The 13,946-nt window shown below is 40.0% G+C and overlaps 1 long non-coding RNA gene across 2 annotated transcripts in view; it reads left to right on the forward strand.

Moving 5' to 3' along the window:
• LOC128659260 (uncharacterized) overlaps window positions 1-13,946 on the forward strand; it is a 122,022-nt gene that overhangs the window by 90,689 nt on the left and 17,387 nt on the right. The window contains exons 2-3 of one of the 2 annotated variants that reach the window (XR_008402318.1): window positions 3,795-3,959; window positions 13,453-13,778. This is a non-coding gene — a long non-coding RNA (uncharacterized LOC128659260). Of the gene's footprint in view, window positions 1-3,794; window positions 3,960-13,452; window positions 13,779-13,946 lie in introns of those variants that run through there. The other variant, XR_008402317.1, reaches the window with a different exon arrangement.

Consider the following 13,946-nt stretch of genomic DNA (forward strand, 5'->3'; position numbering starts at 1 on the left):
TATATATATATATATATATATATATATATATATATATGTGTGTATGTGTATATATATATATATATATATATATATATATATACACACACACACATTTCCTAAAAAAAAGTCACAATACCCTGACCAAAAAATAGTGTGGCCGAAAAACAGAATTTTAAGGGCCTAGGGCAGCACAAACCCTAAATACACCCCTGCCCCTAACTGGTCCTAAATTTATAAGGCTACAGCAGACAGCTGAGTTTAATTGTTTGGAGACAGGAAGATATGTTACACCCAGGTGAGAAGACTAAGACTTGCTACAAGATCAGAGGGATAGAATCAAGAAAGGAAATTGGGTGGGGATAAATTAATTCATTAAGCAAAGTTTGATAAGGAGATGCACATGCTGGGGACAGGAAAGAGCAGATTAAGGGAGTAGACAGTTGGTTCTATACAGTTAAAAAACAGTGTTTAAATCCAGCAAAGACACAGTGTTTTAAAGGGACATACCAGGAGTTAAAAAACAGTGTTTAAATCCAGCAAAGACACAGGAATGGGATATTAGTCTTTTTATTAAATGAATTAATACATCAGCTTTATCATCATTGCAATTGATGGAGGGGACAAATCAATACAAGTTTATATTGACCATATACACTAGTACTGTATATATATTTTTTGAGAGATCTGGTTCTTAGATTTGTTTTTGTTTTTTTCTGGTTAGTTTGCCAAGTACACCTAATGAAATAATTTGAATGAAATTAGACATTATTATTATTGTTATTTTTGTATTTTTTCCATTTGATGAATAAGTTAACCTAATATCCCACATAAAATATCTATCAGCATAATGTTAGTAAAGATGACGCCTCTATATTTGTTAATTTGTTATATGTAGGTAGACGTGGGTCTCTTGTTTCTATTACGGCCTTGAATTTGTTGAGTCATTTGACATCACTTACATTATTTACTAACGCAAGCGATTTGTTCCATAGGTATTAATAAATAATGTTTGAGTTTGTGTATTTATATATCTTACATGTCTCCTATTATGTAAACCATTTTCTAATTCTTGGCTTGTATAGCATATTGAATATTATTGTGACTTAATGCCTACATTGACTAGAATGGTCCTACATGTAATTTTGTCATAAAGGTATTTCGCAATGTGTGTTTTTGTGCTATATGGAGTCGTAATTAGCCACTATAATTTGATTGGCATATTGACTCTTTTTGAAAGTTGAAAATAATTATAATAACACTGTCCCACATTGCGGCTTGCAATTTATGATTGTATTTTAAAAAATTTAAAGAAATTAAACATGTTATTATAGACAATTTGTTACTTTGTTACTTTGCTAATTTGTTACCTTGTAAATAGCCAGTGGATTTCTGTGAATCCTGTCTTTTTTCATGTTTGTTTGTTTTTTGTGTCTTTAAGTACGCTGTCACTCCAATGAATGAGTATGTAGATCTGATTGGTGGTGGCAGGGTATATACTTACCTTGTTCTTACTTACCTATTATCCTTTTCCAGTTCTTTTTTTTTTTATTATTGTTTTTTTCACATGTAAATACAAAACAACAGAAGTGAATCGAGGAAGTATCCCCTTAACAACAAAATAACATTCCGTATAGTCCACATCTTCCATCTTCTTATGGAACAAAGTCATAATTATAATCAACATTCATGTATGACAACCAAGAAAAAAAAACAACACCAACATAACACTTCCCTATTATCCTATGATTAAGTGCCGCACGGCACGAAACGCGTAAGGCCACACCCCTTTTTCCCTCCGTGTTATGCTGTGTGTTTCTTCAATGGAATAAAGCTCCACTTTTTATAAGGATCCATGTGTGCTGCCTTTTTGCCTTTGTTAAATCAGGGTAAAACCCTGACAGGGATAGAGAGGTGGAAAAGAGAGAGAGAGGGGGGGGGGAATAGAGAGAGGGCGAGTGAGTGGGGGAAGAGAGGGGGAAAGAGGAAGAGAGAGGGGGAAAGAGAGAGGGGGGAGAGGGGGAAAGAGAGGGAGAGAGAGGGGGGAGAGAGGGGGAAAGAGAGGTACACAGATAAAAGAAAGAGATTAATATGTGACCTGCCTCCTAGAAAAGAAACCACTTAAATATAAGGGTTCCTTTGACTTTGGATACTTTAAGGAGTATTTAACTCCCTGGCAGGGGAGAAACTACAGGGGGTGCAGAGGTCGCAAAAAAAAAAAAGATATGTATCAAATTCACTTTTTGGGGGGTGGGGGGCGGGGATTCCCTTCTTAGATTCTTACACCTGGACCCTGTGGTTTCTAGTTACGCATCTGTTCCCTGGTGATCTTGAGAGGAAGAATGTTTAGTCTCAGCCATAGTCATCCATAGACTTTTTTATTCCATACTGAGTTCTAACCCTACTAGTCTCTGTCAATTACAAGTTCCAGGTCAGAGACAAAAGAAGGAAAGGGGGCAATCATTAGGGTGTGGAGAGAGAGAAAGAGGAAAATAGAGAGGCAGATTGAGGAGATGAAAAGACAGAAATGAAGAGAGGAGCAAGATAGAAGAAACATATGGAACAGACAGATCCAGTGAGAGAGAGAACACGTTACTATGTGAGTCGTGCAGGCTGCAGAGGTTATTTATAAGTGGATGAAGTCTACTAATAATATAATATATCTATACACTTAGTGAGTTAATAGTGTTTATAGGTCAGTTAGTTCCATTTTCTGGCATTAGAATATAACAAGTTACAACAACAAAACATCTGAAATAAACTAAACAGTTCAGATAGTAAAGTTGTATTCTGCAAGTAAGTCAAAGTCACTCACCTTCCTTCACAATGATTGAGAAGTGCAGCACACTTCTTAGACTTCTAGAAACCTAGCAAAAGTTCTTTAAACTGTCACTGGACAACACAAGCATTAAAGGAACACTGTACCCAAAAAATTTCTTTCGTGATTCAGATTGAGCATGAAATTTTAAGCAACTTTCTAATTTACTCCTATTATCAAATTTTCTTCATTCTCTTGGTATCTTTATTTGAAATGCAAGAATGTAAGTTTAGATGCCGGCCCATTTTTGGTGAACAACCTGGGTTGTCCTTGCTGATTGGTGGATACATTCATCCACCAATAAAAAAATGGTGTCCAGAGTACTGAAACCAAAAAAAAGCTTAGATGCCTTCTTTTTCAAATAATGATAGCAAGAGAACAAAGAAAAATTGATAATAGGAGTAAATTAGAAAGTTGCTTAAAATTGCATGCTCTTTCTGAATTACAAAAGAAAAATATTGGGTTCAGTGTCCCTTTAAGCTGTTGATTGGACGACTGACATATACCGGAAACATTGCAAATGTTCTCATGGATCTAGTCACTGATTGGATGAGGTGAGGAGAATGTTTCTAAATGTTCTGGACATTGCTAGGTTACACCAGATAGCTTGGCCTTGGTAAGGAACGCTGTGTGATTGGTGGAGAAAGCTGTGACACTGTTCTCTGTACTACAGCATTCGGTTGTAAACAGCATTTGATGTAAAATCTATCTTATAGCCTTGCAACTAATTGTATAGTATAAATGGTTAACATGTGTCAGATTATAAGAGGAGAAGTCAATCAATTACTGTCATTCAATAATATGTTATATATCCTGTTCACCTGTATGATGTCACAGGGGCAGTGTAAGAATTCTCATTGTTGATTGGAGCTTATAGATTTAAATAGGTAGCAGTTATTGAAAACGCGCCACTGTTTTAATTCTTTTTATGCAATAAATTGTTTTTATGCTACCACTCCTATCTTGTGGTAATCTGTTACCATATTCTTACACACAGACTCTGTGTCGAAGGATTGATACCTTATACCAGAAGAGGGAATTCTCAGGAGAGTGACATCACTACCACTGTGAACTATAGCCCAGGAGAGCTGAATGTTGAGGTAGCCGAGCGGCTCAGAAGTCTCAGCCTGCCCCAATAGCACTACTGTGTGCTTCACCGCATGTGAGTGATTTTCTTATAAGTATGAGCTGCATTTGTCACTTGATGGTATTGCACTTAGAGGTGCCTCTGTTTGTTTCCTTTCTTAGGATTCCCATGTAAATCCTAACAGTACCTTGCATTTTCTTGGAGTGTTAATTATCTTCTAAGCACTAGATGATAATTCTAATGTGAATATTAGCAAGAAAAAGCAAAGCAAACCCTTAAAGTCACTACCGAAATAGACTAGTGAAACTAAATACTAGTTCAATCCTACCAACTACTACCGCAGCTAAACTAATAAATAAAAAATTAACAAAAAAGGAAAGTTTTAAAAAAAAGTGCTCCCCTGCTGCACGCACCTAGAAGCAACCCGTCGCACACTGAAAGCTGTGCGATTAGCAAGGGTATGGTCTATGCGATGGGTGAAGAAGCAGGCACTTAGGAAAAAGTGCAAAGGGCTTTATGACTATTCAGAAATCTATCGCACATGTGATGCGAAAGATAGGACTATTAAAAATGGCACAAAAATCAAAACTGCAGTGGAGCCTGGAGCCCCCCTATAGGAAAAAATATATTTATTTAGCCAAAAAGTTTTTTTTTAAATTTGTTAATTTTTTTTCTTTCTCTCTTTTTTTTTTTTGCTGGGGTTCACATGCTCATGTGCTCCTATAGAGGAGCCTCCACTGCCCCTGGCTATTCTCTCTGTACCAATCTGTCTCTGCTGCCTGTGTCATCATCCTGCTTCTCTGGCACCCTGTTCTTGTATCCTAGTTCTGCAGAGGACACCTGTCAAGCGCTGGTATCCTGTTTCAATGCCTAGCACAACAGAGGGTGTTTGTCAAGTTCCTATATCCAGCGCATGTATGCATGCGCTGCAGAGGATATCAGTTATCTGCTTCTGCATCCAAACTTTACCATTTCCAGTCTTCAGTTCAAGTACAATAAACCTGCTTGCTTGTCTGTTATTAACCCCTTAACAATGCATGTCGTACAGGGTACGTCTTACACAAGCTGGTCTTTAAAGACCAGCGACGTACCCTGTACGTCGTTAAGGGTTTTAATCAGCTGGAAGCGATCCTGATCGCTTCCAGCCTCTTTCAAGGTATTGCAGTGATGACTCGATATTGAGGCATCACTGCAATACCTTTTTAGGCACACCAATGCAGAGAGAGCCACTCTGTGGCCCTCTCTGCATCAGCCAGTGATGGTGCCGATCGTTGGTGGGTGGGAGCCATTGCAGGGAGGTGGGTGGGTGGCCCATCACTGGGGAACTTCCTTCCAGCTGTTCTGTATGCCGGGTGCGCACGGGAGCACGCGCTGGAGCGCATGCACCCGCAATCTAAGGCAGTTGCTGGGGAGTTTTTTTTTGCTGGGAGAGGGTGGTGGGTGCAGAGGAGGGGTGATCTGGGGGTGATCTGGGAGGGGGAGGGTGTAGCTACACTACAGAAAAAGTTAGGTTTAAAAAAATAAAATAAAGTTATTTTGCAAAGTGGGTACTGGCAGACCGCTGCCAGTACCCAAAATGGTGGCTAATAGTTAGTGGGGGGGGGAAGGTTAGAGAGCTCTTTGGGGGGGATCAGGCAGGTTGGGGGCTAAGGGGGGATCCTACACAGCAGAATATGATTTTTTTTTTTAAACAATTAAAAAAAAATAAAAAAAAAAATGTTATTTTAGTACTGGCAGACTTTCTGCCAGTACTTAAGATGACAGGGACAATTGTGGGGTGGGGGAGGGATCAGGGGGTGGGATGTGTCAGGTGGGAGGCTGATTTCTACACTAAAGCTAAAATTAACCCTTCAAGCTCCCTACAAGCTACCTAATTAACCCGTTACTGCTGGGCATAATACAAGTTTGGTGCGCAGAGGAATTTAGCGGCCTTCTAATTACCAAAAAGCAATGCCAAAGCCATATATGTCTGCTATTTCTGAACAAAGGGTATCCCAGAGAAGCATTTACAACCATTTGTGCCATAATTGCACAATAATTTCAGTGAGAAACCCAAAGTTAGTGAAAAAGGGAACTTTTTTTTTTATTTGATCGCATTTGGCGGTGAAATGGTGGCATGAAATATATCAAAATTGGCCTAGATCAATACTTTGGGTTGTCACTACCCTAAAGCTACAATTAACCCTACAAGCTCCCTACAAGCTACCTAATTAACCCCTTCACTGCTGGGCCTAATACAAATGTAGTGCACAGCGGCATTTAGCGGCCTTCTAATTACCAAAAAGCAACGCCAAAGCCATATATGTCTGCTATTTCTGAACAAAGGGGATCCCAGAGACGCATTTACAACCATTTGTGCCATAATTGCACACGTTGTTTGTAAAGAATTTCAGTGAGAAACCTAATATTTGTGAAAAATTTTGTGAAAAAGTTAACAATTTTTTTTTTATTTGATCGCATCTGGCGGTGAAATGGTGGTATGAAATATACCAAAATGGGCCTAGATCAATACTTTGGGTTGTCTACTAAAAAAATAAATATACATGTCAAAGGATATTCAGGGATTCCAGACAGATATCAGTGTTCCAATGTAACTATCACTAATTTTGAAAAAAATGGTTTGGAAATAGCAAAGTGCTACTTGTACTTATTGCCCTATAACTTACAAAAAAAGCAAAGAACATGTAAACATTGGGTATTTCTAAGCTCAGGACAAAATTTAGAAACTATTTAGCATGGGTGTTTTTTGGTGTTTGTAGATGTGTAACAGATTTTGAGGGTCAAATTTAGAAAAAGTGTGTTTTTTCCATTTTTTCATCATATTTTATAATTTATTTTATGGTAAATTATAAGATATGATGAAAATAATGGTATCTTTAGAAAGTCCATTTAATGGCGAGAAAAACAGTATATAATATGTGTGGGTATAGTAAATGAGTAAGAGGAAAATTACAGCTAAACACAAACACAGCAGAAATGTAAAAATAGCCCTGGTCCTTAAAGGGACAGTAAAGTAAAAAAAAATATTTCATGATTTAAATAGTGCATGTAATTTTAAACAACTTTACAATTTACTTTTATTACCAATTTTGCTTTGTTCTCTTGGCATTCTTAGTTGAAATCTAAATCCAGGAGGTTTATGTGCTAATTTCTTAGACCTTGCAGACTGCCTCTAATCTGAAAGCATTTTGACAGTTTTTCACCACTAGAGGGCATTAGTTTATGTGTTTCATATAGATAACATTGAGCTCAGGCACGTGAAGCTCCTAGGAGTCAGCACTGATTGGCTAAAAATGCAAGTCTGTCAAAAGAATTGAAATAAGGGGGCAGTTTGAAGAGGCTTAGATACATTGTAATCACAAAGGTAAAAAGTATATTATTATAACTGTGTTGGTTATGCAAAATTGGGGAATGGGTAATAAAGTGATTATCTACCTTTTTAAACAACACAAATTCTTGTGTTTACTGTCCCTTTAAGGGAAAGAAATTGAAAAATGGCCTTGTCCTTAAGGGATTAAACCATGCCTAAAAGGAGCAATTGCATAAAGAAGAATATACTGCTGGTCCCTTTCAGTATTCCAGACAGTTCTAAGCCTGCCACCACCTTGCATAAGCTCCATACCCTCGAACCTGCTCAGCTGAGTGTGACACAAGGACTTAAAGGGACAGTCAAAAAAATTACTTTTATCACCAATTTCGCTTTGTTCTCTTAGTATTCTTGGTTAAAAGCTAAACCTAGGAGGTTAATATGTTAATGTCTTAGATCTTGAAGGCCACCTCTAATCTGACAGTTTTTCACCACTAGAGGGCATTAGTTCATGTGTGTCATATAGATAACATTGAGCTCAGGCATGTGAAGTTACCTAGGAGTAAGCACTGATTAGCTAAAATGCAAGTCTGTCAAAAGATCTGAGATAAGGGCGCAGTCTGCAGAGGCTTAGATACAAGGTAATTACAGTGGTAAAACGTGTATCATTATAACTGTGTTGATTTTGCAAAACCGGGGAATAGATAATAAAGGGATTATCTATCTTTTTAAACATCAAAAATTCTGGTGTTGACTGTCCCTTTAAGCATTAAAAGATAATGTTTATTATTGCTACATCAATATACTATTCTATTACATTTTGGCTCAAGCAAGAGCCTTTATCCAAAGTAGTATAATTTTATATATTAATAGATTTTTTATGTATAAAAACAGATAAAAGTAACATAAAGAGGCGTGGCCTGGCCGAGCTCAGAGATGGAGGTTTGATAGCGGAGTTCCGCTCAGCACACAGGCTAATCTCATCTGACAAGCTCTCGGATGCGGTAAAAACCAAACTGCAATACAGGGGAATCCTTGTGAACTATACCGCTGCTTAATAAGAATGCTGATTGAAGCAGCTGATGTCCTCAGACCGGGCAAAGTGTACCGGGTCCGGTATAGGCCGCGCCAGATTAGTAGTAAATCCAAGATGGCGATGGGCAGTGTTGACGCATAGTAGGCAATAATATAACTGGTCGTTAGCCGGATAAATAAGAGGGTTAAAATTACTCACTCTGGACAGGAACCTTCCTGAACTAAGATAATGAAGTCTACATAACACTTTAATACTTGCAGGTGGGATTACACAGCTTTTGAAGCCAGGCATCTCTAAACTAAGGCTGCAAAACAGAATCTTAAAAGCGAGGGGGTATTGACATAAGCTACTACACTGCAAATAGACACAGTACCCTGGAACAATAACTCCTGCAGCTTCCCAGAACCGGCATTATAAGAGGGGCAGGGCAAAAGAAGAATAATAGCAATAATAAAAGTTTCTAATCCCAATATCTGAGATATCAACTGTGGAATTTGTGATACTAGATGTAATCTATAAAGTCGCCATAATGTCCAGCAGGAGACTGATAAAGGGGGACAAGCAAACTAAATCCACGTCTGTAAATACATTTTTTTAAAATGTACATACCCCCAAGTTAAATACTCCAACGGAACCTGAATTAGAGGACCAGGAAGCACTAGAAGAGGAATCTATAGCTATAGATGATGAGTTAACCCCGGTCACTATGGCAGATCTTAGAAACTTGGTCTCTAAGCAGGAAATTGCAGCAAAATTTCGAAAAACTATGGAACAAAATGGATAATATGCACACGGCAATGACCAACAGTCTTTCTGAGATTAAAACAGAAATGGCTGATCTGGGGGGTCGCATAGACTCTCTGGAGGAACACACAGATACATTGGTGGAGGATATTACTAATGTCACACAGTCGGTAACTTCTCATCATCAAGAGCTCAGTGAGTTCCAAGAAAAACTTGAAGATCTAGAAAATAGGAGTAGGAGAAATAACATTAGACTGAAGGGAGTACCGGAAACTATTCTCAATAAAGATCTCCTCTCCTATATAGCTCAACTTTTTCACCAAATCACAGCAGAGAATGAAGAGTTCAATATGGGGATCGAAAGAGCACACAGAGCCCTTAAGCCCAAACCAAAAGAAGGATTGCCCCCTAGAGACAAAATAATTAAAATGGCCTTATATCAGGACAAAGACAAGATACTTCAAGCGGCACGGAAAAACCCTACATTTAAATTTCAGGGTAATATAATACAGTTTTATCAAGATTTGAGTATTTGAACCCTGCAACGCAGAGGAGCCCTGCGGCCACTAACTCAACTACTGAGGAAACATCAAATCCCCTATGAATGGGGTTTCCCTTTTGCCCTCTACATCAGCAAAGACTCCAAGACAATTACCATCAAAGAACCAGAAGATATACCAGAAGTATGTAAAATACTGTGAATGGATACACCAACGCTTTCCTCTCCAGTCACCTCATCCAGAATGCTGAAACTTGCAAGCCAAACATCAAAGACACAATGGTCCAAACCGAACAACAAGAAACAGAAGACATGAAGACATCAACACCACTCTGATTCGATCTTACTGGATATTTTTTATCTAGGAAAACATAGATCACTGGAGAGATGTAGTGGGGTGTCATAAGCCCTAGCAGCACATTATTTTTTCTCCAATATTTGGGATCTGGAAAAATAAGGTGGTCCTTTATGCTACAAGTTGATGCACCAAAATTGTGGACTGTCTCATATAATAACTGCTTCCTGTACAGGTATAGGTTAAACCTCAGGACCTTACAACAGATATTATTTGAGAAGTATAACTTCATATACTACATCTAGCCTAGTGTTGCTGAAGTGACACCCCTGTCTTAAAGCCTTTTCTCTCTCTTTCTCTCTTCCTTCTTATTTTTTCTCTCTTTCCTTCTCTTAGTTTCTTTCTTTTCATCTTGAATAGAAACCGCCTGTTCCCCTCTGGTGCATAGCTTCCTGCCCCATCTTTTCTTTCACCCGCCTCTTGCAGTCATTCCACCGCTTTTTAAGGCCCTCAACAGTCCTCCTCTACAGGGCCACATTGTTGACGGCATCCTCTACCGCCAACCATGCTGTTTTACGTCTTTTGGCACTGCCTTTGCCCTTCTCCTGCCCAAAGAGGGCACTGTAATTGTCCATGATGGCCTGGACTAGGGCAACATTTTCATCGAATGAGAAGTTTGGACATCTCATCCTCTCATCCTCCGTGGACACCTGGCTTGCTCCCTGTGATGTCCCTGGTGTGGGTTCCTCCCTATCCTCTCCCTCCTCCCCCCTTCTGTCCCCATGTGCACCCTCTGTCCCTCTTCTAGATGTGCCTGGTCTCTGGGGCTCTCAGGCATCTCCCCTCCCATCATCCCTTCTAGCTCTCCCTCTCCCCACTCCACTTACTCCCTGACGGGGACCTCACTGCTCCTCCTGTCCTCTAAAATACTCATCTCCCTGTCACTCCTCTCCCCTCCTCCCCTCCGCCCTACCTCTCCCTGCCATCCTCACACTACTCACACTCACACACTCACACAAGTTCAATCACACACAATCACAACCAAACACTCAGCCTATCACACTGTAAAATTGAAATAAAATGTGTGAGGTGTTAGAAAAAAAAAGTGTGGTGTCTTTGTATATGTATGTATGCAATATGTGTGCAATATGTAAAAATATGTGTAAGTGTACAAGCTAAATCAACCAACAATGCGACCTAACTAACTCCTCTGTTTGCACTTCTCTCTCAACTCTGACTAATCCTCCACTCCACTGTAGTGTGCTGTAGCTCAATGAACCATCCAAACACACTGAAGAAAATGGCGGCTGCGCATGGGTTTATATATGAATTTTGAATAGCGTAATTACGTGTCGCATTTTTAGATGAAGTCGCGGTTCATTTTTACGAGTGTTAGCCTAATTTGCATAAAACTACTCTTTATTGAGACTTTGGCCTCTAGTTATCAAGCCGTCAACCGCAAATACGCTGGAATTCCACAGCGTATTTGTGGTGAGGCTGATTCGCTGTAGTTATCAAGCCCTACAGCCCAGCAAAAGTAGAATTTAGTTTCGTAACATACGATCCGCCAACACAGATTGATGGTTATAACACTACAGATGTTCCGAATGCAAGTTCGGCACAATCTGACTACTTTTGGTAGTTATCAAATACCTACCAGGTACGCTCGCCACTATTCCGGGCCAGCGTACCTGGATCGGATGAAGAGTTCGGCCCGGCTGGGTGAACACGGCTCAAGGTAGGGTGATCTTCAATGGGTAGTGTTAGGTTTTTTTAAGGGGGGATCGGGTGGGTTTTAGAGTAGGGGTGTGTTGGTGGTGGGTTGTAATGTTGGGGGGGGGTATTGTATTTATTTTTTTTACAGGTAAAAGAGCTGATTACTTTGGGGCAATGCCCCGCAAAAGGCCCTTTTAAGGGCTGGTAAAAGAGCTGGTTACTTTGGGGCAATGCCCCGCAAAAGGCCCTTTTAAGGGCTATTTGTAATTTAGTTTAGGGTAGGGAATTTTATTATTTTGGGGGGCTTTTTTTATTTTATTAGGGAACTTAGATTAGGTGTAATTAGATTAAACTTCTTGTAATATTTTTTTATTTTTTGTAATTTAGTGTTTTGTTTTTTTTGTAATATAGTTTAGTTTATTTAATTGTATTTTATTTTAGATCATTGTAGTTACTTTATTTAATTAATTTATTGATAGTGTAGTGTTAGGTGTATTTGTAACTTAGGTTAGGATTTATTTTACAGGTAATTTTGTAATTATTTTATCTAGGTAGTTATTAAATAGTTAATAACTATTTAATAACTATTGTACCTAGTTAAAATAAATACAAAGTTGCCTATAAAATAAAAATAAACCCTAAAATAGCTATAATGTAATTATTAATTATATTGTAGCTATCTTAGGGTTTATTTTATAGGTAAGTATTTATTTTTAAATAGGATTAATTTATTTAATTATAGGAATATTTATTTAGATTAATTTAAATAATATTTAAGTTAGTGGGGTGTGAGGGTTAGGGTTAGACTTAGGTTTTGGGGTTAATTCATTTAATACAGTGGCGGCGGTGTAGGGGGTTAGATTAGGGGTTAATCAATGTACTGTAGTTGGCGGCGGTGTAGGGGGGGCAGGATAGGGGTTAATAAATGTAATGTAGGTGGCGGAGGGCTCCGGGTGCGGCGGATTAGGGGTTAAACAATTAATTTATTTGCGGCGGGGTCCGGGATCGGCAGGATAGGGGTTAATAACTTTATGTAGGTGGCGGCGGTATAGGGGGCGGCAGATTAGGGGTTAATAAGTATAATGTAGGTGGCGGTGGGGTCCAGGAGCGGCGGTTTAGGGGGTAATACGTTTATTATAGTTGCGGTGGGATCCGGGAGCGGCGGTTTAGGGGTTAATATGTTTATTATAGTGGCGGCGGGATCCGGGAGCGGCGGTTTATGGGGTAATAAGTTTATTTAGGTGCGGGGGGCTCCTGGAGCGGCGGTTTAGGGGGTAAAACTGTATAGTTTAGTGTGGTTGTTTAGTGACAAGCTAGCAAGAAAGCTGCGAAGAAACCGATGAGCAGCGAGATCGATGACTGTCATTTAACAACAGTCCGCTGCTCATCGCACAGTACTTGGTGAGCAGCTTCTTGACAGCTTTTTTGATAACTTTGGCGAACGTATTCAGGTCCGCGCCGGCGATGTTAGGCGAGTGTATTGGGGCCGTCGAATGTAGGTAAATATGGAGCTTCCTAACTAGAGGCCTTTACGTGGACAAAATACAGGCGTGAGTTACTTGCGACGACTAAAATGTGTATTTGTGCACTTTTCGGAAAATCGCCAGTTTGTCCTACTTACGCCAGTTTAGCATCTAACGGCGCAGTATATGTAATACCCCGATGTGCGAGGTGAAATTACGGGCGGCGCAGGCTCCAACGCTTACGCCAAAACCTACGCCGTATATTTGATCGCGCCCCACATCAGCACCTGTCTCTGAAAACCTCAGCAGCACCTGACTCTGTAAACTTCAGCAGCACCTATCTCTGCCAACCTAATCAGCACCTGTCTCTGTAAAATTCAGCAGCACCTGTCTCTGTAAACCTCAAGAATCAGTATAGGCCCTAGCATGTATCAATGTACATTGTATGCCCACATGGACATATATATATGACTGTACTAATCCCTCTCATCATTTGACTCCTCCACAGAACCTCCTGTCACGAGGATGCAAACAGGCATGCCGCCACCTCCACCACCACCACCAGTCACAGGCATGCCGCCACCTCCACCACCACCATCAGTCACAGGCATGCAGCCACCACCACCAGTCTTCAGGTAACCACATGAACAGTATGCTCCCAGGCATGAGCAGGGTTGGATGGCTTCAGTTGAGGACCCGAAAGTGATGCCACCACCATTGACATATGACCCCTGGCAAGATTCATGGCCAGAGGAATATTCTTCTTTTGGCTTTGAGGGGGAGCCAAGACAGCCACAAAGGGTCTATGTATTTACCCCCCCCCCCCCAACACAATCTCAGGGCAGTCATGGCTTTTACACACAGACTATGTCACAAGAGGTGCCAACTGGACAGGCTGAGTGGTCACACACTGGTCATCAGTGGGACTATCAATCCACCCTGAGAGCTCCACCATCCTCATCACTTGGGAGAGCTCCACCATCCTCATCACTTGGGAGAGCT

The sequence above is a fragment of the Bombina bombina genome, chromosome 5 (genome assembly GCF_027579735.1).
Source record: "Bombina bombina isolate aBomBom1 chromosome 5, aBomBom1.pri, whole genome shotgun sequence".
Lineage (NCBI taxonomy): Eukaryota > Metazoa > Chordata > Amphibia > Anura > Bombinatoridae > Bombina > Bombina bombina.